At 38.2% G+C, this 26,164-nt stretch overlaps 1 long non-coding RNA gene and 1 pseudogene across 1 annotated transcript in view; one reads left to right on the top strand and one right to left on the bottom strand.

The window, feature by feature from the left end:
* Positions 1–26,164, top strand: part of LOC136395272 (uncharacterized) — a 273,153-nt gene that overhangs the window by 166,101 nt on the left and 80,888 nt on the right. The window lies entirely within an intron of this gene.
* On the bottom strand, positions 14,400–19,860 carry LOC136393941 (olfactory receptor 6C2-like; annotated as a pseudogene).

Below are 26,164 nucleotides of genomic sequence, written 5' to 3'. Positions count from 1 at the left end.
TGTTTTTGAGTTTTGGGGGTATATACCCAGTAGAGGAATTACTGGATCATATAGTAGTTCTATTTTTAGTTTTTTGAGGAACCACCGTACTTTCTTCCATAATGGTTGTATTACTTTACATTCCCACCAACAGTGGATGAGGGTTCCGTTTTCTCCACAGCCTCTCCAACACTTGTTGTTACCTGTCTTGTTGATAGTAGCTAATGTAACAGGTGTGAGGCGGTATTTGATTGTAGATTTGTTTTGCATTTCTCTAATAACTAATGAAGATGAGCACCTTTTCATATATCTGTTGGCCATTTATATTTCTTCCTGGGAGAAGTGTCTGTTCATGTCCCTTTCCCATTTTTTTTATTGGATTGTTTATTTGTTTGTTGTTGAGTTTTATGAGTTCTTTGCATATTTTGGATATTAGGCCCTTATCTGAGCTGTTCTTTGAAAATATCATCTCCCATTTAGTTGACTGCCTGTTTTGTTGTCAGTTTCTCTTGGTGTGCAAACATATCTTAGACTGATTTGGTCCCATTCATTTATCTTTGCCTTCACTTCCCTTGCCTTTGGAGTCAAATTCATAAAATGCTCTTTAAAACCAAGGTTTCTGAGTTTGGTACCTATGTTTTCTTCTATGTACTTTATTGTTTCATGTCTTATATTTAGGTCTTTGATCCATTTTGAATTAATTTTAGTACAAGGAGACAAACTGTAGTTGAGTTTCATTCTTTTGCATGTGGCCTTCCAGTTTTCCCAGCACCATTTGTTGAAGAGGCTTTCTTTTCTCCATTATGTGTTGTTGGCCCCTTTATCGAAAATTATTTGACCATATATATGTGGTTTTATTTCTCGACTTTCTGTTCTGTTCCATTGGTCTGAGTGTCTATTTTTCTGCCAATACCATGCTTTTTTGATTGTCATGGCTCTATAATATAATTTGAAGTCAGGTATTATAATGCCCCCAGCTTCGTTCTTTTTCCTTAGGATTGCTTTGGCTATTCAGGGTTTTTTATAGTTCCACATAAATCTGATAATTTTTTGTTCCATTTCTTTAAAAAATGTTATTGGAATTTTGATGAGAATTGCATTGAATTTGTATATTGCTTTGGGTAATATGGTCATTTTGATTGTATTTATTCTTCCTATCCAAGAACAAGAAATATTTTTCCATTTCATTCTATCTTTTTCAATTTCCTTTAACAATACTTTGTAGTTTTTATTATATAGGTCCTTTACATTCTTTGTTATGTTTATTCCTAGGTATTTTATTTTTTTTGTTGCAACCGTGAAGGGGGTTATTTTTTTGAGTTCATTTTCTGATGTTTCATTGTTGGCATATAGAAAGGCAATGGATTTTTGTATATAAATTTTGTATCCTGCGACCTTACTTTATTGGTTTATTGTTTCTAGTAATCTTTTTGTAGAGTCTTTCGGATTTTTAATGTATAGGATTATATCATCTGCAAAAAGTGAAACTTTACTTCTTCTTTTACAATATGAATGCCTTTTATTTCTTTATCATGTCTGATTGCTCTGGCTAGAACTTCTAGCACCATGTTAAATAAGAGTGGAGTGAGCGGACAACCCTGTCTTATTCCTGATTTAAGGGGGAAAGTCCTCAGTTTTATGCCATTTAATATGATGTTAGCTGATGGTTTATCATAAATGCCTTTATTATGTGGAGATATTTTTCTTCTATACCCATTTTGTTGAGTGTTTTAAACATAAAATGGTGTTGTATTTTATCAAATGCTTTTTTGCATCTATTGATAAGATTATGTGGGTTTTGTTCTTTGCTTTGTTGATATGGTGTATTACGTTAACCGTTTCACATATTTTGAACCATTCTTGCGATTCTGGGATGAATCCCACTTGATCATGATGTATTTTTTTTTATATGTTGATGTATTTGATTTGCTAGTATTTTGTTTAGATTTTTAGCATCTGTATTCATTAGAGATATTGGTCTGTAGTTTTCTTTTTTGTGTGTTGTCCTTGCCAGGTTTTGGTATGAGGGTTATGTTGGTCTCATAAATGTGTTTGGAAGTATTGCTTCTTCAATTTTTTGGAAGACTTTGTGTAGAATAGGAGCCAAGTCTTTTTTGAATGTTTGATAAAATTCACTAATATAGCCGTCTGGCCCTGGACTTTTATTTTTGGGGAGGTTTTTAATAGTTGTTTCTATTTCCTCCCTGCTTATGGGTCTGTTTAGGCTTTCTGCTTTATTATGTTTCAGTCTAGGAAGATTGTATTGTTCTAGGAATTTATCCATTTCTTCTAGATTGTTGAATTTGGTGGCATATAGTTTTTCATAGTATTCTACAATAATTCTTTGTATATCTATAATATCTGCAGTGATTTCTCCTCTTTCATTTTGGATTTTGTTTATTTGAGTCCTTTCTCTTTTTTCCTTAGTGAGTCTTGCCAAAGGTTTGTTAATTTTGTTGATCTTTTCAAAGAACCAGCTCTTTGTTTCATTAATTTTTTCTATAGTTTTTCTGTTCTCTATTTCATTTATTTCTGCTCTGATTTTTATTATTTTCTTTCTTCTGCTGGTTTTGGGTTGCCTTTGTTCTTCTTTTTCTAGTTCCTTAAGATGTGAAGTTAAGTGGTTACTTGTGCTCTCTTTTGTTTGTTCATATAGGCCTGTAGTGATATGAACTGCCATCTTATTACTGCTTTTGCTGCATCCCAGAGATTCTGATATGTCATGTTGTTATTTTCATTTGTCTGTATGTAACTTTTTATCTCTTTTATTTCTTCTTTGACCCACTAATTTCTTTGTGGTTTTTTGTTCTTTTATTGATTTTTTTATTATTAATTTTAATGGGGTGACATTGATAAATCAGAGTACATATTTTCAGAGAAAACATCTCTAGATTATTTGAACATTTGATTATGCTGCATTCCCATCACCCAAAGTCCAATTGTCTTCCGTCACATTCTAATTGGTTTTCTTTGTGTCTCTCCCACCCCCAAAACCCCTCCCTCCCCTCCCCCCACCCCATAACCGCCACACACTTGTACATGTCTCTAAGTCTCATTTCTATGTCCCACCTATATATGGAATTATACAGTTCTTAGTTTTTTCTGATTTACTTATTTCACTCACTATAATGTTATCAAAGTCCATCCATGTTGTAAAAGATCCGATGTCATCATTTCTTATGGCTGAGTAGTATTCCATAGTGTATATGTGCCAAAGCTTTTTTTTTATTATCTTATTTTTATTAATTTTAATGCAGTGATATTGATAAATCAGGGTACATATGTTCTGAGAAAACATCTCCACATTATTTTAACATTTGATTATGCTGCATACCCCTTACTCAAAGTCAAATTGTCTTCTATCACCTTCTATCTGGCTTTTTTTGTGCCCCTACCCTCCCCCTACCCCCTCCCTCTCCCCCCTCCCTCTCCTTCCTCACCCCATCCCCACCCCTTTACCCCAGTCCCTGTTACCATTACATTCTTGTCCATGTCTCTGAGTCTCATTTTTATATCCCATCTATACATGGGTTCATATAGTTCTTAGTTTTTTCTGATTTACTTATTTCACTCCGTATAATGTTATCAAGGTCCATCCATGTTATTGTAAATGATCCAATGTCATCATTTTGTATGGCTGAGTAGTATTTCATAGTATATATGTACCAAAACTTTTTAATCCACTTGTCCTCTGATGAACACTTGGGCTGTTTCCAGATCTTTGCTATTGTGAACAGTGCTGCTATAAACATGGGGGTGCATTTCTCCTTATGGAACCGTTCTATGGTGTTCTTGGGGTATATTCCTAAAAGTGGGATGGCTGGGTCAAAAGGCAGTTCAATTAACAAATTTTTTTGAGAAATGTCCATACTGTTTTCCACAGAGGATGCACCAGTCTGCATTCCCACCAGCAGTGTAGGAGGGTTTCCTTTTCTCCACATCCTTGCCAGCACTTATTCTGTGTTGTTTTGTTGATGAGTGCCATTCTGACCGGTGTGAGGTGATATCTCATTGTGATTTTAATTTACATTTCTCTAATGATTAGTGAGGTTGAGCATTATTTCATATGCCTATTGGCCATCTGTATGTCCTCTTTAGAGAAGTGTCTACTCATTTTTTTTTTTTTGCCCATTTTTGTATTGGAGTGTTTGTCTTCCTGGTGTTAAGATTTACAAGTTCTTTATAAATTTTGGTTATTAACCCCCTATCAGACATACAGTCAAATATGTTCTCCCGTTGTGTAGTTTGTCTTTTTATTCTGTTCTTATTGTCTTTGGCTGTGCAAAAGCTTTTTAGTTTGACATAGTCCCATTTGTTTATCCTGTCTTTTTTTTCACTTGCCCGTGGAGATAAATCAGCAAATATATCGCTGCGAGAGATGTCGAAGAGCTAACTGCCTATGTTTTCTTCTAAGATGCTTATGGTTTCACGGCTTACATTTAAGTCTTTTATCTCTTTTGACTTTACTTTTGTGAATGGTTTAAGTTGGTGGTCTAGTTTCATTTTTTTGCAGGTTGCTTTCCCATTTTCCCAACACCATTTTTTGAAGAAGCTGTCTTTACTCCATTGTATGCCCTTACCTCTTTTGTAAAATATCACTTGTCCATAGATGTGTGGGTTTATTTCTGGGTTCTTCGTTCTATTCCATTGATCTATGTGCCTGCTCTTTTGCCAGTACCAGGCTGTTTTGAGTACAATGGCCTTGTAGTATAGCTTGATATCAGGAAGTATGATACCTCCCCCTTTATTCTTCTTTTTTAAGATTGCTGACGCTATTTGTGTTATTTTTTGGTTCCATATAAATTTTTGGAATATATGATCTATATCTTTAAAGTATGTCATTGGTATTTTAATTGGTATTGCATTGAATTTGTAGATTACTTTGGGTAATATAGATATTTTAATGATGTTTATTCTTTCTAACCATGAGCACGGTATATGCTTCCACTTGTTTGTGTCTTACTTGATTTCTTTTATCAATGTTTTATAATTTTCCGAGTACAACTCTTTAGTCTCCTTGGTTAAATGTACTCCTAGGTACTTTATTTTTTTGGTTGTAATAGTGAAGGGGATTGTTTCCTTAATTTCTCTTTCTGACTGTTCATTGTTGGTGTATAAAAATGCCTCTGATTTCTGAGTATTAATTTTATATCCTGCCACCTTGCTGAATTCATTTATCAGGTCCAGTAGTTTTTTGACTGAGACTTTAGGATTTTCTATATGTAATATCATATCATCTGCAAATAATGATAGCTTTACTTCTTCTTTTCCAACTTGAATGCCATTTATTTCTTCTTCTTGGCTGATTACTGTGGCTAGGACTTCCAGGATTTTGTTGAATAAGCGTGGTGAAAGGGGGCACCCCTGCCTTCTTCCTGATCTTAAGGGGATTGCTTTTAATTTGCCCATTGAGTATGATGTTGGCTATGGGTTTGTCATAGATGGTCTTTATTATGTTGAGGTATGTTCCCTGTATTCCCACCTTGTTGAAAGTTTTGATTATAAATGGGTGCTGGATTTTCTCAAATGCTTTTTCTGCATCTATTGAAATTATCATGTGGTTTTTCTCCTTCCTTTTGTTTATGTGATGAATCACATTGTTTGATTTGCAAATATAGTACCAGCCTTGCCTCCAAGAATAAATCTCACTTGATCATGGTATATGATTTTTTTCATGTATTGCTGAATCCGGTTTGCTAATATTTTGTTGAGGATTTCTACATCTAAATTCATCAGGAATATTAGCCTATAATTTTCTTTTTTTGTGTTATCTATGCCTGGTTTTGGAATCAGAATTATGCTAGCCTCATAAAAGTAGCTTGGAAGTCTTCCTTTCTCTTGAATTTTTTGAAATAGCTTGAGAAGGATAGGAGTTAGTTCTTCTTTGAATATTTGGTAGAATTCACTTGTGAAGCCATCAGGCCCCGGACTTTTCTTTGTTGGGAGTTTTTTGATAACTGTTTTGATCTCATTTGGTGTAATCAGTCTGTTTAGGTTTTCTGATTCTTCCAGATTGATTTTTGGGAGATTATATGTTTCAAGAAATTTGTCCATTTCATCTAGGTTGTCTAGTTTTTGGCATACAGTTCTTCATAATATTTTCTTACAATATTTTGTATTTCTGTTGTGTCAGTTGTTATTTCTCCCCTCTCATTTCTAATTTTATATATTTGAGTCGTCTCTCTCTTTTTCTTGGTGAGTCTAGTTAAAGGTTCATCAATCTTGTTTACCTTTACAAAAAACCAGCTCCTAGTTTCATTGATCCTCTGTATTGTTTCTTTAGTCTCTATGTCATTTATTTCTGCTTTGATCTTTATTATTTCCTTCCTTCTACTACATTTAGGCTTTACTTGTTCTTTTTCTAGTTCTTTTAGATGCAGGGTTAAGTTGTTTATTTGAGCTTTTTCTAGCTTCTGAAAGTGTGCTTGTAGTGCTATGAACTTTCCTCTCAGTACTGCTTTTGCTGTGTCCCATAAATTTTGACTTGTTGTATGCTCATTATCATTTTTTTCTAGGAATTTTTTTATTTCTTCTTTGATCTCATTCTTGATCCATTCGTTATTTAACAACCTGCTATTTAGTTTCCATGTGTTTGAGAATTTTTGAGCTTTTCTGTTGTGGTTGATTTCTAGTTTCATGCCATTGTGGTCAGAGAAAGTGTTTGATATGATTTCAATCTTAAATTTGTTGAGACCACTTTTGTGCCCTAACATGTGGGCTATCCTAGAGAATGTACCATGAGCACTTGAAAAGAATGTATATTCTGCTGCTTTAGGGTGAAAGGTTCTGAAGATACCTATTAAATCAAGTTGATCTAGTGTGGCCTTTAAGTCTGCTGTTTCTTTGTTAATTTTCTTTCTTGTGGATCTATCTAGTGATGTTAGTGGGGTATTAAAATCCCCTGATATTATAGTGTTGCTGTTAATCTCACTCTTTATATCCATCAAAGTCTGCTTTATATATTTAGGTTCTCCTATAATAGGTGCATAGATATTTATAATAGTTATATCTTCCTGTTGGATTGCTCCCTTTATCATTATGTAGTGGCCTTCTTTATCTCTTATTATATTCTTTGTTTTAAAGTCCATTTTGTCTGATATAAGTATTGCTACCCCAGCTTTTTTTTCATTTCCCTTTGCATGAAATGTTTTTTTCCATCCTTTTACCTTCAACCTTTGTGCATCTTTTGTTTTAAGGTGTGTCTCTTGTAGAGAGCATATGTATGGGTCGTGTTTTCTTATCCATGCAGCTACCCTATGTCTTTTGATTGGATCATTTAATCCATTTACATTTAAGGTTATCATTGATATGTAGTTGTTTATTGCCATTTTATTCTTTAAAGCTGTATTCCTCTTTTGCTATATTCTTTTCCCACATTGATCTGTTTACACCATGCCCCTTAACATTTCCTGCAGCATTGGTTTGGTTGTAATGAATTCCTTGAGTTTTCTTTCTTGTCTGGGAAACTTTTTATTTCTCCTTCAATTTTAAATGATAGCCTTGCTGGATAAAGTAGTCTTGGTTGTAGGTTCTTGTTCTGCATTACTTTGAATATGTTTGCCATTCCCTTTTGGCTTCATGTGTTTCTGTTGAGAAGTCTGATGTCATCCTAATTGGGGCTCCTTTGTAGGTGATAGCCTTTTTTTCTCTCGCAGCTTTTAATATTTTCTCTTTATCACTTAGCTTTGGTATTTTAATAATGATGTGTCTTGGTGTAGGGTTCTTTGGGTTTCTTTTTAGTGGAGTTCTCTGTGCTTCTTGAATTTGTGAGAGTTTCTCCTGCATTAATTTAGGGAAGTTTTCAGCTATGATATGATTGAACAAAGCCTCTATCCCTTGTTCTTTCTCTTCTTCTTCAGGAAGCCCTATGATGCAGATGTTATTTCTCTTTATGTTGTCACAGAGCTCTCTAAGAGTTTCCTCAGACTTTTTGAGTCTCTCTTTTTTCTCTTCTCTGCTTTCATGCCTTCATTCCAGTTGTCCTCCAACTCGCTGATTCGATCCTCAGCTCTATCTATCCTGGTTTTAATTCCTTCCATTTTGGTCTTCATTTCTGTTATTGTATTTGTCATCTCTGACTGATTCTTTTTTAATATTTCAATATCCTTTTTTATACTTGCTATTTCTTTATTTAGGTTTTCGTGATGACCATTCATTGTTGTTCTAAGATCCCTAAGAATCCTTACAATCATTATTTTAAACTCCGCATCCAGAAGTTTGATTATTTCTATATCACTCAGTTCATCTCCTGAAGGTTTCTCTTGTGGTTTCATTTGGATTGCACTTCTTTGTCTTCTCATTGTGCCTGGGTGTTTGGGTGTTTTCTTTGTAGAGTTGGTTGAGTCTGGGCTTGGTGTTGTCTCCTTCCAGTTTTCACTTGTGTTGTTTCTAGGTCTTCTTGGGTTGGCATCAGCTATTTTTTGTAATCCCCTTTTGGATTTGGCCTCTTTTAAGTCTTGATTTGTTTGTTTTCTTAACAGGTGATTGTCTTGTTTGCTGATCTCAGCAGGGGGCTTATTTGAAACTGTATCCAGGAATGCTGTGTATGTGACCTGAGGTTCTGAAGTCCTCTTCTGCCAGTTAATCTCTCTGGTGGTGGGTTGCTTTCTCAGCTTCAGTAGAGGGAGGTGTATCTCAGGTCTCCATGAAGACTTGAGTTACTGCCCCTTTTCCCCACTTCTTGTTTTCAGCTGTGTCTTGTTGTGCTGATTGGAGCTGGAGAGATGTCTGTAACTTTGTTACCTGGAAGTACTTTTGTATTTTGCTTTGTGGAAGGATTAGCCCCTCCCCCAGTATGGCTGCCTCCAGCTTTGAATGAGTCAGCTTTTCATGTCATCACCTATATTCCTCTCCCCCTCACCATCTGTCTCTCTCTCTCTCCTTTCTTTTTGGAAGACAAGTAGGCCCTTTCAACACACCTCATTCCCTGGTCACCAGGCAAGTGGCTGTGAGCAGTATTTACTGCTCTTTTCCTTCGAGTGAGAGCCCAGCCTCCCCCCACCCCCATTCCTGTAAGCAGGGGAGATTCAGGCACTCCCTACCAGGTTTGTTGTGGCTTCTTCTTTGCTCCTTGGTTTTTGAAAACTGTTTTTGTAGTCCAGATTTGGTTTTTCACGCTGATTGTTCATAAATTAGTTTATAATCCTGTTCAGTGGTGTGAGCTGGGAGTCTGTGCATCTGCCTACTCTGGTGCCATCTTCAGGTTTCTTTTGACCCACTCATTTTTTAAAAGTATGTTGTTTAGTTTTCATATTTTTGTGGGTTTGTTTACCTCATTTTTGCAGTTAAAGTCCTGTTTCAAGGCTTTATGATTGGAGAATATGCTTGGTGTGATATCAGTCTTTCTGAATTTGTTGATGCTATTTTTGTGGCCAAACATATGGTCAATTCTTGAGAATGTTCCATGTACACTAGAGAAAAATGTATACTCTGGCACTTTGGGATGAAATGTCCTGTAGATGTCTATTATATCCAATTGTTTTAATGTTTCACTTAAGGCCAGTATTTCTTTATTGATTTTTCTGTTTGTATGAATTATCTAGAGCTGTCAGCGGTGTATTGAGGTCTCCAAGTATGATTGTATTTTTTGTCAGTTTTTGTTTTTAGGTCAGTCAGTAGCTATCTTATATATTTTGGTGCTCCTTGGTTTGGTGCATATATATTAAGAAGTGTTATGTCTTCTTGATTCAGTGTCCCCTTTATCTTTTCTTTTTTTCATTTTTCTGAAGCTGGAAACAGGGAGAGACAGTCAGACAGACTCCCGCATGCGCCCGACCGGGATCCACCCGGCACGTCCACCATGGGGCGATGCTTTGCCCACCTGGGGGCGATGCTCTGCCCATCCTGGGCGTCGCCATGTTGCGACCAGAGCCACTCTAGCGCCTGAGGCAGAGGCCACAGAGCCATCCCCAGTGCCCAGGCCATCTTTGCTCCAATGGAGCCTTGGCTGCGGGAGGGGAAGAGAGAGACAGAGAGGAAAGCGCAGCGGAGGGGTGGAGAAGCAAATGGGCGCTTCTCCTGTGTGCCCTGGCTGGGAATCGAACCCGGGTCCTCTGCACGCTAGGCCGACACTCTACCGCTGAGCCAACTGGCCAGGGCCTCCCCTTTATCATTTTGAAATGACCGTTCTTGTCTCTGATTACCTTTGCTGTCTTGTACTCAGCATTGTTAAATATGAGTATTGCTACACCTGCTTTTTTTGGATGTTATTTGCTTGGAGTATTGTTTTTCAGACTTTGACTTTGAATTTTTTTTTATCCTTGTAGCTTAGATGTGTTTCTTGTAGGCAGCATACAGTTGGATTTTCTTTTTTAATCCATTCTGCTAGTCTGTGTTTTTTTATTGGTGAGTTCAATCCATTTACATTTAGTGTGATTGTTGACACTTGAGGGTTTTCTATTGCCAGCTTATATATTGCTTTCTGTTAGTTTTGTATTTTGTTTGATTCTTCTCTTTTGTTTTTCTATCATTTGTTTTTGTTTGTTTGTAATTCATACTTCTTTCCTCTGTTGCTTATTTTTTCAAGCCATGTGCTTCTGTGGTGGTTTTTTCAGGGGTGGTTACCGTTAAGTAATGGAAAGGGTACCTATCTTGTTCATTGTAGTACATTATCTCATGAGTGCTTCTGCACTCAATCGTCCTTTGCTACTGTTAATCTTTGTCCTCTCCCACTTTTTTTTTTTTTGTTGTCACAGATTAAATTTGATTTTATTTTGTTCTTGGTGGAGCTTTTACTTGTGGTTTTGTTTTGTTTTTTTTCTTTGTATCTAGTCGGAAAACCCCCTTTAATATTTTCTGAAGTGGGGGTTTTCTGGTGATAAATTTCCTCATCTTTTTTGTATCTGTGAATGTTTTTATTTCTCCTTTGTATTTGAAGGATAGCTTTGATGTGTATAGTATTCTTGGCTGGAAGTTCCTCTCTTTCAGAAGTTTAAATATTGGGGTCCACTTTCTTCTAGCTTGTAGAGTTTCTGCTGAGAAATCTGATGATGATCTAATGGGGCTTCCTTTATATATTGTATTCTTCTTTTCCATGGCTGCCTTGAGAATTTTCTCTTTGTCATTGGTATGTGCCAATTTCATTATGATGTGCCTTGGAGTAGGTTTGTTAGGGTTAAGATAACTCGGTGTTCTGTTTGCTTCTTGAATTCGAGGCTTTAGTTCTTTCCACAGGCTTGGGAAGTTCTCACCTATTATTTGTTTGAATATGTTCTCCATTCCATTTTCTCTCTCTTCTCCTTCTGATATACCTATTATTCTTATGTTGTTCTTTTTGATGGAGTCAGACAATTCCTGTAGGTCTTTCTCATTTTTTTTTTTTTTTTTTACAATTTGTGAGTCTTTCTTGTCTTCTCTCTGTAGTGCCTCTAGTTGCCTGTCTTCTATGTCACTAATTCTCTCTTCTAACTGGCCTGTTTTATTAGCTAAGTTTGTTATCTCGTTTTTCAGTTCAGGAATTGAGTTTTTCATCTCTGTTTGATTTGTTTTCATAGTTTCAATTTCCTTGGTGATGTATTATTTCTGTTTGTTGAATTGTTTTTTGAGCTCCCTAAATTGACTTTCTGTGCTTTCTTGTATATCCCTCAGTATTTTTAGGATTTCAATTTTAAATTCCCTGTCATTTAACTCAAAGGTTTGCAAGCTATTGAAATTTTTTTCTATAGGTTTTTCCTCATCTATCTGAGCTACATCTCTGTCTTTTGTATCCATGATATTTGATTTCTTTTTTCTTAATGGCATTTGAGAGTAGTATTGTTAATTACTCTAATAAGAGTTGATAAAGAATAAAAAAATAAAGATGAAAATAAAAGTAAAGAAATTAAAATATAGTTTTTGAGAAAATACCGTGAAAAACTTAAAATTATATTGTGTTAATGGTACAAAAAGTATATATAGTGGAGGGCCTGAGTTGGGGAGAATTGAAAAAGAGGTTAAAAACAATGTAATAACCCACAAAATGCTAGAAGAAAAAAATTTGGATCAAGAATAAAATAATTTGTTTATAAATGATGGTTGAATGAGAGATATAGTGAAAGAGAAAATTAGAAAAAAGAAAAAAGTATTACAGTGAAAGATGCAAATTTTATTGTATTAAGTGGAAAAAAACTACATAAAATGGAGAGCCAGAGTTTGGAGGAATGCTAATGAGATAAACAGTGAAGTAAAAAGCACACAAAATGCCACAAAGAAAAAATTTGAATCCAAAATAAAATAATTTGTTTGTGAGTGAGGATTGAATGAGAGGAAAAGTGAAAGAGAAAAGAAGAAAGCAAATGAAGAAAGAAAGAGAAAAGAATAAAAGAATGGAGAATGTAACACCTATGGGTAATGAAGTTCAAAATGAAAAGAAAAGAATAAAACGGAAAGAGGATAAAAGGACCAAGGTGGAAGAAAAAAAGATTCAAAAATGAGAGGGAAAAATGGAAAAAGTTATAAAGACTGGATTTTTCCTGGTTTTGAGAGGTTATCTTCTACCTTTTTCTTCTTTCTCTTTTTGGCCGGTGGCACTGTACCCCAGGAACAGCCCCGGTGGCACTCTTAGGTAGAGATTTGCAATTGATATGTCACTATGGTGATGACATAAACTAGGCCTCAGTCCCATTGGTAGGCAGGACTTGTTAGTGTTTGCAGGCTTTGACAATGGGAGAGTCCATTTTCCCAGAGCCTCTTTCTCAGTTTTTCCTTCCTGAACCACAGCCTTGGGACCCAGCTGTGAAGTTGTCGCTGCCACTGCCTGGAGAGCAAGAGGCTCTAAGAGCTGCCCAAACCCCCCTCTATTCCCACTCAATGCAGGGTTCTGGGTAAGGCCTTGCCAGCCTGAGCTGCCAGGGTAATCAGGCAGGGCTGAGAGCTGATTGCTCCTCAGGTGTCTTTCTATGAGCCTCCAGGTATGTCTAGTATGACTCAGCACTTCACAGGACTACTCTCCCCAGGGTTTTTGCACTTTGTAACCTGTATCGGCTGGCAGGAAGATGCCCCAGTCACTGCCTGCAGAATAGGAGGTCTTAAAAGCTGCCAAGTCTCTCTTCCAGGTCCTTTTAAAGCACAGCTCTGGGTATAAAAGCTCTGCCGACCAGAGCCACCAGCTTAAGCAGTCAGGGGGGCGAGCTGACTTCTGGTCAAGCTCCTTTCTAAGGTTCCCCGGGTATGTCCAGCTAAATTTGCTCTAGCACTCCGCAGGTCTGCTCTTCACAGACTTCTCCCTTATTGGGAAGCCTACAGCCCAGCCCGCCTAACTTCTGCAGTGTTCTCTGAGGTCTGTTCCATAGAAATATGTTCTTTTTCCCCTGTATTGGCTGGCAGGAAGTTACCCCAGCCACTGCTTGCTGAGCGAGATGCCCTAAGAACTATCAAGTCCCTCCTCTGGGTTCTCTTAAATCTCAGACCTGGGAAAGAAGACCTTGTCAGCCAGAGCCACTACCAGCGTAAGCCACCTGGGCAGTGAGCAGACTGTGGGTTAGGCTCCTTTCAGCGATCCATGGGTGTGCTCTCTAGAGGCTGTCTGCAAACTGCCTGCATACCCTTCCCCCAGCACTTCCATAGTTTTCTTCCCGGGGAATTTGCTTTGTTAGCCTGTATGGCTGGCGGAAGCACTCTGCCCCAAGAGGTCTGGGCGTAGGGAAGCCAGCTTTCATGCACTCCCTGCATGCTGTTGTTCGGGGATCAGGGATTATACAGAGACTCTGGCTGCAGACCACATAGAAGGCCACTGCTGACAGTCTCCGACCCAGCCCCTCCATCCAGGAATGTGGGTGCCCATGCCTGAGGTGCTAGGAGGAACCATTCATACACTGCCCATCCTTGCTGATCTGGAGACCGGGGATAAACAAAGCCCACTCCACAAGCAAGCCACTTGCTCACCTCTGCCAGGGTTTGCTGCTGGTGTTAGCTCCATGTAGGTTGAGCTGTGGGCACACTCTCTCCTCAGCTTGAACCTCTCCACCCTAGCCCTCCCTTCCTCTCAGTTCCAAGTGAAAAATATTTTCCTTGGGTCAGTGAGGGAAGCGTAATACTCCGTTCTCCGTCCTATTTCCTTCAGAGTGGTTTTTCAGCCACCTTTTTGCCCAATCGTACCTTTGTTTAATGTATGTGTATTTCAGATGCTCCTGGGATTGTTTTTTCTGTCTCTAGTTGTTGAATTTGTTGAAATTTCAGGGAGAGGTATCAGGAACCCCCCTCACGGCAGCATTTCTCTGACTTCACTTGTTTGCTGAAATTTCAGCAGGAGAGATCAGGGGTATCTTTCATGCTGCCATTAGTCTGACATCACTTTAGAAGAATATATTTTTTTAAAGTTTTACAGTTTCAAGGGAGTAGAGAAATACCCATCTACATAATTTTGGGTCCCTTAAGCATTTTCTTAGATGCTCTCAATATTTTTTAATGTTTGTCAAAGTATGTCATTCTTATAGCTTCACTTTTCACCCATATTTTAATGATATATGTTTTATTTTAACTTGAATTCCAGGATTCTTCTTTAAATAAAGCACAAATGTTTTGGGAGTGTCATGGAAAGACTTTTCCTTGTTTATTCCACAGGGTATAAATGAAGGGGTTTAACAAAGGAGAAACAGGTGTAGTGAGTAGAGAAACTGCCTTATTAATGGCCACTTCATCCTTAGCTGAACGTTTGGTATACATAAAAATGCAGCTGCCATATGTGATGGAAACCACAATTATGTGGGAAGAAAACAAATAGAAAGGGGTTTCTTTCTGTGATGGAAAGAGAACAATCTAAGAGTAATCTTAGAACAGAACTATACAAATAAGGGTCATTATGAAGGTCAATACAGCACAGAATATCACCAGTTGTTCTATGAACCATATATCTAAACATAAATTTTTCAGTATTGGAGAAGCATCATAGCAAAAATTATCAATAACAAAGTCACAAAATTCCAGATGGAGGCTCAGGCCAAGAGGCAGGAGGATGATCAATAAGCCAGATACCCAACAATACAGAATGAGATTCTTGCAGACTCTGCTGTTCATGATGGTTATATAATGCAGGGATTTACAGGTGGCCACGTAGTAGTCAGAGGACATCATAGCCAAGAGAAAAAATTATGGAGCTTCAAAGAGGACAATGAAAATGATTTAGCTAAAGCAGGCTTTGATGGTTACAATTTTGTCCCCACTTGATATGGTGTACATGTACGGCAGGACACAGGCAGTTGTGAATGAGATTATCCTAATTCCAAAACCAGATAGAGACACTACAGAGAAAGGAAACTATAGACCAATACCCTTGATGAATTTATATGCTAAAATCCTCAACAAACTATTTACAAACTGGATGCAGCACATTAAAAAGATCATACACCATGATCAAGTAGGATGTATTCTGGTGTGTAAGGTTGGTACAATATTTAAAAATCAATAAACATGATACATCATACAAACAAAATAAAGGATAAAAAGAAGATCATATCAATAGATTCAGAAAAAGCATTTGGCAAAATCTAGCACCAGTTTATTTTTAAAACTCTCAGTGAAGTGAAAATAGATGAATCATACCTCAACATAATAAAGACCATATATGACAGCCAACATCATACTCAATAGGCAATAACTAAAAGCTTTGTCCTTAAGATCAGGAACAAGGCAGGAGTCAACATAGTACTTAAGTCTAAGCCACAGCAATCAGATAAGAAAAAAATAAAAGGTATGCAAATTGGAAATGAGAAAGTAAAACTGTCATTATTTGCAGATGACATGATATTGTACATAGAAAACCCTAAAGACTCCACCAAAACACTACTATATCTAATAAGTGAATTTGGCAAAGTAGCAGGATACAAAATTAATATTCAGAAATCAGTGGCATTCTTATACACCAATAAAGAGCTATCAGAAAGAGAAATTAAGAAAATAATCATTTTATTATTGCAGCAACAACAAAAAATGGTGCCTAGGAATAAGTTTAACAGAGAAGGTAAAAGACCTGTACTTGAAAAAGAAAGAAAATGAGGAAGATACAAATGAGTGAAAGCATATTCTATATTTATGGATTGGAAGAATCAACATCATTAAAATGTCCATACTGCCTGACCTGTGGTGGTGCAGTGGATAAAGCATTGAATGCTGAGGTTAACAGTTTGAAACCCCAGGCTTGCCTGATCAAGGCACATATGGAAGTTGATTCTTTCTGCTTCTCCCCCCTTCTCTCTCTCTCTCTCTCTCTCTCTCTCTCTCTCTCACCTCATTCTCTAAAAATGAATAAATAAAATCCAGAAAAAAAGTCTATACTACACAAACCAATTTATAGATTCAATGCAATTTCTATTTAAATACCAATGGCATGTTTCACAGATTTACAACAAATATTTCAAAATTTTATATGGAATATAAAAAGACCCTGAATACCCTTAGCAATCTTAAGATGAACAAAGTTGAAGGTAGCACAATACCTGATATCAACCTATACTACAAAGCCATTCTAATCAAAATAGCCTGGTACTGGCATAAGAACAGGCATACAGATCAATGGAACAGAACAGGGAACCCAGAAATAAACCCACACCTTTATGGTCAATTAATATTTGAGAAAGGAGGCAAGAGTATACAATGGAGTAAAGACAGTCTCTTCAATAAGTGGGTGTTGAGAGAATTGGACAGGTTCAAGCAAAAAAAATGGAACAAACCACCAACTTACATCACACACAAGAATAAACAAATTAATAAAAGACTCAAGTGTAAGTCATGAAACCATAAAAATCCTAGAACAGAACATAGGCAGTAAAATCTCACACATCTCTCATAGCAATATTTTTGTCAATATATGTCATTGGGCAAGGAAAACAAAGGAAGAAATAAACAAATGGGACTACATCAAAATTAAAAATTGTTGCACAGTGGTTCTGGCCAGTTGGCTCAGTGGTAGAGCATCAGTCCAGCATGTGGAAGTCCCGGGTTTGATTCCCAGCCAGGGCACACAGGAGAAGCGCCCATCTGCTTCTCCACCCCTTCCCCTCTCCTTTCTCTCTATCTCTCTCTTCCCCTCATGCAGCCAAGGCTCCATTGGAGTACAGTTGGCCTGGGCACTGAGGACGGCTCCATGACCTCCACCTCAGGTGCTAGAATGGTTCCAGTTGCAACAGAGCAATACCCCAGATGGGCAGAGCATTGCCCCATAGTGGGCATGCCAAGTGGATCCTGGCTGGGTGCATGTGGGAGTCTGTCTCTCTGCCTCCCCACTTCTCACTTCAGAAAAATACACACAAAAAAAATTGGTGCACAGCAACAACAAAATGAAAAGAGTTGCCACTGAATGTGAGAATATATTTGCCAATGGTACATCTCATAAGGGGTTAACATCCTAAAACTGTAAAGGACTTATACAGCTCAACACCAGGAAGACAATCTAATTTAAAAAAGGGGAAAGGACCTGGTAGACACTTCTCCATAGAGGACGTACAGATGGCCAATAGACATATTAAAAGATGCTCAAGGTCACTAATTATCAGAGAGATGTGAATTAAAACCACAATGAGATATTATCTTATACCTGCCAGAATAGTTGTCATCAATAAATAAACAAACAAGTGCTGGCAAGAATATGGAGAAAAAGGAACTCTTGTGCACTGTTCGTGGGAATGCCGACTGGTACAACCACTGTGTATAACAGTTTGGAGTTTCCTCAGAAAATTAAAACCAGAACTTCCTTTTGACCCAGTGATTCCTTTTATGGAAATAAATTGTAAGAATCTCAAAACACTAATACAAAAGCATATGTGCACCTCTATGTTCACTGCAGCATTATTTACAACAGCCAAGCTATGTGATCAACCTAAGTATCCATCAGTAAGTAGATCAGTAAATAAAAGAACTATGGTACATTTATGCAACGGAATACTAGGGGGGGGGGGGGGCGGGGAGAAAATCTTACCCTTTAGAACAGCATGGGTTGACCCAGAAACTATAATGCTAAGTAAAATAAGGCAGTCAGAGAAAGACATATGATCTCGCTTATATGTGGAATCTAATAAACAGAATAAACTGACAAAACCGAAACAGAGGGATGGATACATGGAACAGACTGATGGCTGTCAGAGGGGAGGATGGTGGGGGTACTGGATGAAAGAAGGTAAAGGGATTAATCAAAAATATATATGTACAAAACATAGACACAGACAATGATGTGGTGATAGCCGGAGGGTAACAGGAGGGGAGCTTGGTGGAGGTGGGCAAAGGGGAAGAACACGGGAACAGAAAGAGACTTTGCTTGGGCAACAGCTGCACAATGCAGTGTGCAGATGATGTTTTATTGAGCTGTACACCTGGAACCTGTATGGTTTTACAAACCAATGGCAACCCAATAAATTTACCTAAAAATACTTAAAATAGAGATAATGAGAGGTTGTCCTGGAAAAAACTAATGAGCTCAGGTTTACTCCTTCTTGACTGACTGATCCATGAAATCTCCACTTTTTCTTCCTTCACTTACTTCTAAGCCACACACAATACCAGTCAGAATAAGGTGACATCATCCAACCCTAAATTTTACCTGTTTACCTAATCTCACACCCTACTACCACTTCTTTTTTGTGTGTTAGTGTTTGGAGGAATAATTTCAACATGTTTGGTTGAACAATTAAGTGGCCAATTAATTCCAAACTCAAAACTTCCCCAAACAAATCAACTAGTTTTTACTAACAGAAAGCATCAAAATTTACTCAAGATGAAGGTATTTTTAAGAAAGTGACTTTATACAGAGCAAAACATGTAATCTATTTTTTTCCTCTAAAAGTCCATTTGGGCTCCAAGGCCTGAGACCCAGACATGCTAGGGCAGTTACCCCATTCTATCTCCTCCAGAGCCCCACTTCAACTTCATTAGACTTTGAAGAAGAGAGAGATGAGATCAAATTGATATGAGTAAATACATTCCAAATATATTTCTAAAGTGCTTTGATCTATAATTTAATACGTATATTTCTAAAGCAATATTTGTTTTGTACCTAAACAGTGCCCAATATAAAGGCAGCCAATACTCATTAGTTCTGTTTTTTATTGTTTAGGCAATAAATATTGATTGAGTGCTCACTAGCACTAAGGCATTTTGTTATAGAAGCTCTGTATGTAATGGAATGGTGTGTGAGTAGTATTGAACAATATATTTTCTTCAAACTAGTCAGGAAAACAATTGGCTTCTGTATGTGATGTAAATAATTTGTATCCAATATTTTAAAAATAACTGACTTTAAATCTCCCAAATTCATGAAATGGGTTACTCTTTATTACTGTATTATTATTATTTCTAAAACCCTTATATATAGAGAGATCTGGTGTGTGATAACTTACAAAGTCATTCAGTAGAAACAAGTTCAAGTATAAAGTATAGAGCCTAAAGTTTCCAAATGTTAAGCAAGTATCTGTATACCTTTAGGAGCAAATATAATATTATTAAAATGTAGTATTAAAATTAATCAGTTTACAGTCTAGTGTGTACAGATCACCCAAAATACCACAAGGTGGCAGCACAGCCCCATGACAGCTCTGCCTGCACTTGGAACTTGTTAGTGGTCAGGAAGAAAACACTGAGTGAGAGATTTTCATTAAATCATAACTTTTTGATTTAGAAAGAACTTCAGGATGAATTTGGCCCATGTTTTCTTTTATCTTCCCAAAACAGAGCTGAATTTCTTAAAAATTAGGGCAATCACCCAAAGTCAAACAAGCAGTTAGTGACTGAACTAAGCTCAGAACCTTACTTTCTGAGCTTAGAGTAGCCCTCAGGGGTACTCCCCCAACAGTATAAAAAACCTTCAACTTTCCTTTCTCTAGCCTATGCCTCTAAATGGTTGTTATTTCTAAAAAGAAACAATTCTATCAAATAAAATAGTAGGGGTCCTTGGGTTATGACAGTCTTGACATACGTCATTTCGTCGTTTCAAGTTTGCAGCACTCACTCCCATAAAAACTTAAAAAATATTGAGACAGGAGTGTTTTGGCTTACACTGTTAGCATCCTACTTACAGACTATGTGGGCAGACTAGTTCCAGACTAGCCTGAAACAGTTCTTTAAGAAGGTAGAGAGGCCTGCAATGGATCCTGTACCCAGAAGCAGATGTAACCATGGGCCCCGACTTCTGAAGGGCCCCGCAAAACCCCAACTTTACATTTCTTTCTAATGACACCAAGTTTGGTTTCATATGTGCAATTTTAACATTAATAGTATGTAGTATTTATTATTTATTTAAAAATAATGGTTAACATGTATTTTTATTTTCCCTGTCTCTCTCTCTCTCTCTCTTTTTTTAAGGGCCCCAATATTTTCTTCTGTGCCCGGGGCCTCAACTGACCTTAATCTGCCTCTGCCTATACCTTCTACATCAGCTGCTTCTCGAGATGAAACACTTGCAGTATCTATAGAATCATCTCCAGCATCTCCTGCATGTTCCTTAGGCAATCCTGATTCACCTGACCCAGTATCTCCAGCACCTTCTGCAGGTTCTCCTGCCTCTCCAGCTTCCTCCTCCCAATAGGTCACTCTCTCCCGCCTTGCAATGCCCCTTCCAGTGTGCAAGCCAACCACAGGAATAAAGGTAAGAAATTTTTTTTTACACTCATTTTTTGTCATTTTTTTCTGTTACTACAGTACAGTGTACAGTACAGTATATTTATGTACTTTCCATTTTTCTGTGGCTTATTTGTGTATTTATGTTCTAGATTATGATTTTACTATTGTGTTAGGATAGGTAAGTGACTTAGGCTAGGGTATGTTTTGACTTACACCAAAATTCAGGTTATGTCAGAATTATAGGAATGAAACTGTGTTGTCATAACCCGAGGATGCCCTGTAGAAAAACAGAGTGGCAAGCAAACTTTTTTTGGGGGAGGGGGGCCTTCTCTTTCTTGATTCCCAGTTTTTGCTGACCTACCCATATCCCTTCAGCACCATTCCATTTTCTAACCCGCCCACAACAAAACGGGAGAGGTTCTGATATAGGCTTATCCAATTTTTGGCTGAAACTCATTGACTTATTTTAACTATAAAATGAATAGATGTCACTTGCATTAAAGTATTATTAGGCTATAAAAATAAACCTTCAAGTTGACTTTACAATCAGAATCTCCTTCAGGCTAAGCACAGTCAGGTGACAAACCTTCCTGGAGTGCCAGGCTTTAGGGGCTTTCCCAGAATACAGGGCTTATTGTTCTAAAATGGAGAGTCCTGTACTGGGAAACCAGGAAAGGTGGTCACCCTAGGGCACTTACAGGAGACTGGGGGTTGTGGTGTGATGAACAGTGTGATGGGCTGGAAGAAATAGTGCTCCTGACCATCCCCTTTTCTCTCTCTTGCTCTCTCTCATCTCAGTGCAGCCAACATACATAAAACTACTGGGTGTAAGGAGCTACTTTGACTGAGGGAGCAAGTATATGCACAAGCGAGATTCCTGGATAACGTTTTTACTGACTCTGCTTTGGGAAAGCTTCCTCACCAACCTGGTGTATTTTGTAACTCCAGTAAATCAAGCATACATGAACTACTTAAAAAAAAATAGAATGTGTACACTAATAGCTAACTTTTGCCAAGTGCTTACCAATGTTTTGGAATTCTGCTATTTGATTCTTAAGATAACCCTTTGAGGGAGAATCTTTTATTGTCTTCATGCTTCAAACCAGTGCGTTGAGGCTTAAAAAAGATAACTAGCAACTCAGGATCATGCGATCAATAGTGAGAAAGGGGGGTTTCAAGCCCAAATCTATTGACTCTTAGAGCCTGTGTTCTCACCCACTTTACTACTCTGCTTTTCATCTCAAGAGGATCTGGATCTGTCTAGAATTTTCTACATTAATGGAAATGTTCTACATTTGCTCTGTTCAGTAGATTAACCACTGGCCACATGTGACTATTGAACATTTGAAATATGACTTATGTTACTGAGGAACTAAAAACTTTATTTTATTTTAATCAATTTAAATGTATATATCTGCATGTGGCTAGTAGCTACTGTACTGGACAGCAAAGGTTTAGGTGTTCATTATATTACATAGGTAAGTAGAGTATATCAACATAGTATAATGAAAAGAGAAAGGACAGTAGAGTTGGTCTGTCTGTCTCCACATCCCTACCTGTGCCACTGAACCAGCTGTGTGAACCAGAGTAGCATTTTATGCTTTAAATCTCTCTATGATGGCCCTGGCCGGTTGGCTCAGTGGTAGAGCGTCAGCCTGGCGTGCAGAAGTCCCGGGTTCGATTCCCAGCCAGGGCACACAGGAGACGTGCCCATCTGCTTCTCCACCCCTCCCCCTCTCCTTCCTCTCTGTCTCTCTCTTCCCCTCCCGCAGCCGAGGCTCCATTGGAGCAAAGATGGCCCGGGCACTGGGGATGGCTCCTTGGCCTCTGCCCCAGGCACTAGAGTGGCTCTGGTTGCAACAGAGCGATGCCCCGGAGGGGCAGAGCATCGCCCCCTGGTGGGCAGAGCGTCGCCCCCTGGTGGGCGTGCCGGGTGGATCCCGGTTGGGTGCATGCAGGAGTCTGTCTGACTGTCTCTCCCCGTTTCCAGCTTCAGAAAAATACAAAAAAAAAAAAAAAAATCTCTCTATGACTCAGTTGACTCATATAAAATTAGGATGATTATGACTATGCTAGACAGTTGTTATGAGTTTGAATTATATATATAAAATATTTGGCACTAATAATCACTAAACATGTTTTATTTGCCCCTATCAACCAAAACAAAAACAAAGAAACCCCCCTCCCCCCCAAAAAAAACCTTCCAAACCTGTAAGAAATTTTTATGAGTTTATCTGAGGCAAACTGTTGACAATTGCCAGGAAGCAAAGTCTCAATGAATTGAGAAAGTGCTCCAAAAAATGGCGGTTTCACCATTTATTTTATACACCAGAATCAAAAGGGAAGACGGAAGGGGGTTACATGAAATTGATTGGTAATAGGTTAGGAAGGTGGGAAAAAGCAAAGCAGGGAAATCTCTGGGATTGGATAAAAATGAAACTGTGTGCACTAAAACCTCTCTTACTGAGGAAGGCACAAGGCAGGTTAAATTAATTAACATGATAACAACAAAAAGGGAGTTTGTTGGATTGCCCACCATAAACCACTTTTAGTTAAAAAGTTTCCATTTCGGTCCATCCTGTGTGGTTACTTTAGGCCCAGAGGCTGTAAGGCCACCATGCAGGCTTTCCCTGAGCTTGTCAGGTCCAGCATGTGGCCACTGTTTTGTCCACAGCCCTTAAGGACCTAAAGTGGTTGGTAGGGAAATTGCATAAGCTCCACTCAGCACTTCCTCGGATATTTGACAATTCGTATCAGAAAATCCTCCTGTGTTTCTCCCATTGTAAGATAATTCAGTGTTTTTCATTACATTCTCTCTTAAAATTATTGTTGATTTTAAAATTTTAATGACAAATGTAAAATAACCCACAGTTATCTCAGTGACCAGAACACCTTAATGCCCACTAATGTTTCTTTTTTCCCTCCCCTCCTTTACAATGGTATGTCTTTTAAAACCCACAAAACACAGTTTGGTGGAAAGGGTGGGGGAATAACCTATTTCTACTTTCTGAGGTCAAAGGATAATTGAATTCTCACTTTGGGTTCAGGCACATTCAAGAAATAAGTGCTATCCTATCATTTAATAAATGAGTTCATATTAGAATGATTGAAAAAGAGTGTGATCTAGTGGAAAGTTCCTGCAGGTTAAAGGGAAGAAGGCAGGGTCTAATTTCATTTTGACCCTGACTTGTCTGTGGTCATTTCTCATTCTGTGCCTCAGACTTCCTAGCTAGGAAGTGAGTAGAACCACCTTAAATCTCCCTTAGAATTATATTAGAATTAAGATCCTTAATTATATGAATCCTCCTATCAGTATAATTTATATTTTCATATTAATAATCTCTCTTGACCATCTACCATGGCATTGATTATACATGTTGTAAGTTTTAACTTTTGTAACACTTTCATAAACTGGAAAACACTCAACACTAATTATAATCATTATATAAGGCAGAAAAATATCATCTTCATTTTACCAACCAACAAATTGTGACTCACCCAAGCCACAATCAAGTCCAATTCCTTGACCACACAATCACAGATTTTATCATTTTCTGTCAGAGAAAAATGTTGAAACCAATTTCTAATGTGATGAATAAAATTAATAGGTTTAGCTTTTTACAAAAGTAATATGATTGATGCTTCAGAAGAACTTGCCTAAATGAAATGTCATTAGCTGTTAGATTCAGTTTGCTGTGGGTAAAGTGGATGACTGGCCTCTTAGTGCCAGCCCTTCCTGTTTCTCCCACAACCTCTTAAAGAGAAGGTGATTGAGGAATACAACTGTTTCAAGCTGCTGCTGATCTCCACAGCCACGAAACAGACAGCTAGTCTAATTCTGATGTTGCTGGTATAACAGACTTACAAGGTTGAGGATTTCCAGAGTTAATGGCCCCACAGGGAGGGGCCAGCCCCAGTGCTGCACGTGCGTGAATAGACACAACAGCATGGGATTAAGGCTGAGATTTAATTTCTTACCTAGAGGTAAACTTGGAAACAAAATAATAGCCGATCTCTCTCCTGTCTACACTTGGGTCATTCTTGCCACTTCAGGGCCTTGGACTCTCAAGTGTTCCAATCACAGTGCTCCTTTAGCATCATTCTCACTCTGAAAGTCCAGCATTCTAGAACTCTTGTCTCAGAGCTCAGGTGTCAGGTTAGCCCTGGGTCTGAGAGAAGTGTTGATCCCTTCCCAGACCTAGCTGGATCCGGAAAGAAACTTGTCTGAAATTACAAAAGGAGACTGACCAAGAGGGGATAGCAGGTACAGAGCGACCTGTGCTTCTGAGAATGATGGGAAGAGTGGAAAATCAGTCTTTGCCCAAGGAACAAGGTTTTTATTTTGTGCTTGTTGCCTTAATACAAACTCACAAAAGCCTGTCTATAAAACAACCCCGGTATTTGTGTCCCCCTTGAGTCTCTTCTTCTGCCTCTTAGGAAGGCCTGACACGCGCCCTTCTCAGATTCCCCTCCATGACTCCTTCCTTCCTCAAACTGTTGCTGCTGCTGAGCCATCTGTCACCCTCCCAGCATCTGTAGCCCTCTCTGGAAAGCTGAGCTCCCAGCAAGCTGTGACCAGGCCCAGCGATGGGATGCTGCAGTCACAGCAGGATTTCTGCAGAGGGAAAAAGAAGCTTGATTTGAACTTCACAAAGTAAAGAAGACTCTAGACATTAGTTTATAATTCAGATAAACAAATAGTAAGACACTCATTTTAAAAGCCAGTCCTTGCCCTCCAGCAACCATAAGTAATGCCCTTAATGAAGGAGTTAGAAAGAACTAAAGAATTTGTAACACTTAAATAAATCAAACCATACATATTAAAGATTATTAAATAAAACCCCTTAACTTTACATTATTTTGATCTTGTTGCCTCCTGGTTTATCAAGGGGCCTAGGCGACCCTTACAGCTTATAGGTTTTGAGCCTCAAAATTATTATTGTTCCTTTTTTCAAAGGATCAACAACAATGGTTCTGGGAAACTTCCACTAAATGGCAAATCGCTTTTGCAAATCAATGGACAACTTTATACTGAAACAGTCAACTTAAAATCAGCTCAAAGACTAGAATTATATGCCATTATCATGGCTTTTCAGCATTTGCCATATTCCTCCTTTAATCTATATACAGACAGCAAATATTTACTTATGGTTGTTTCCACTATAGAGACTACTGTCTTAGGGACAACTGCTGATGAACTATTTCAGCAGTTCCTCCTTCTTCAAAGACTTGTATGTCAAATAGAGCTCCATGTTTTATAGGACATACTTGAGCTCACTCCAAGCTCCCTGGAGCTTTAGCATAAGGGAATGCCCTTGTTGATCAAGCTACCCAAAAGAAAATTATTTGGAGCAACCATGACAGATCGAGCAATTCAGTCTCACACTATTCATCACCAGAACGCTGCAGCCCTGTGTAAACAGTTTCAACTTTCTCGGGAAGCAGCACGGCAGATTGGGAAATCCTGTCCAAGGGGTCCTATACTACAACCTGTCCCTTCATTTGGAGTTAACCCTCAAGGACTCCTACAAGGACAACTTTGGCAAATGGATATACCTTCATTTGGCAAACAGTCCTATGTCCACGTTACAGTGGATACCTATTCTGGATTTTTATAGTAACTTCTGTGAGAACAGGAGAGGCTGCTAAGCATGTTATAGCTCAT

This window comes from Saccopteryx leptura, chromosome 2, assembly GCF_036850995.1.
Source record: "Saccopteryx leptura isolate mSacLep1 chromosome 2, mSacLep1_pri_phased_curated, whole genome shotgun sequence".
NCBI lineage: Eukaryota > Metazoa > Chordata > Mammalia > Chiroptera > Emballonuridae > Saccopteryx > Saccopteryx leptura.
Note: the sequence above shows the minus strand (reverse complement) of the source record. Positions and strands in the feature narration are given on the sequence as shown.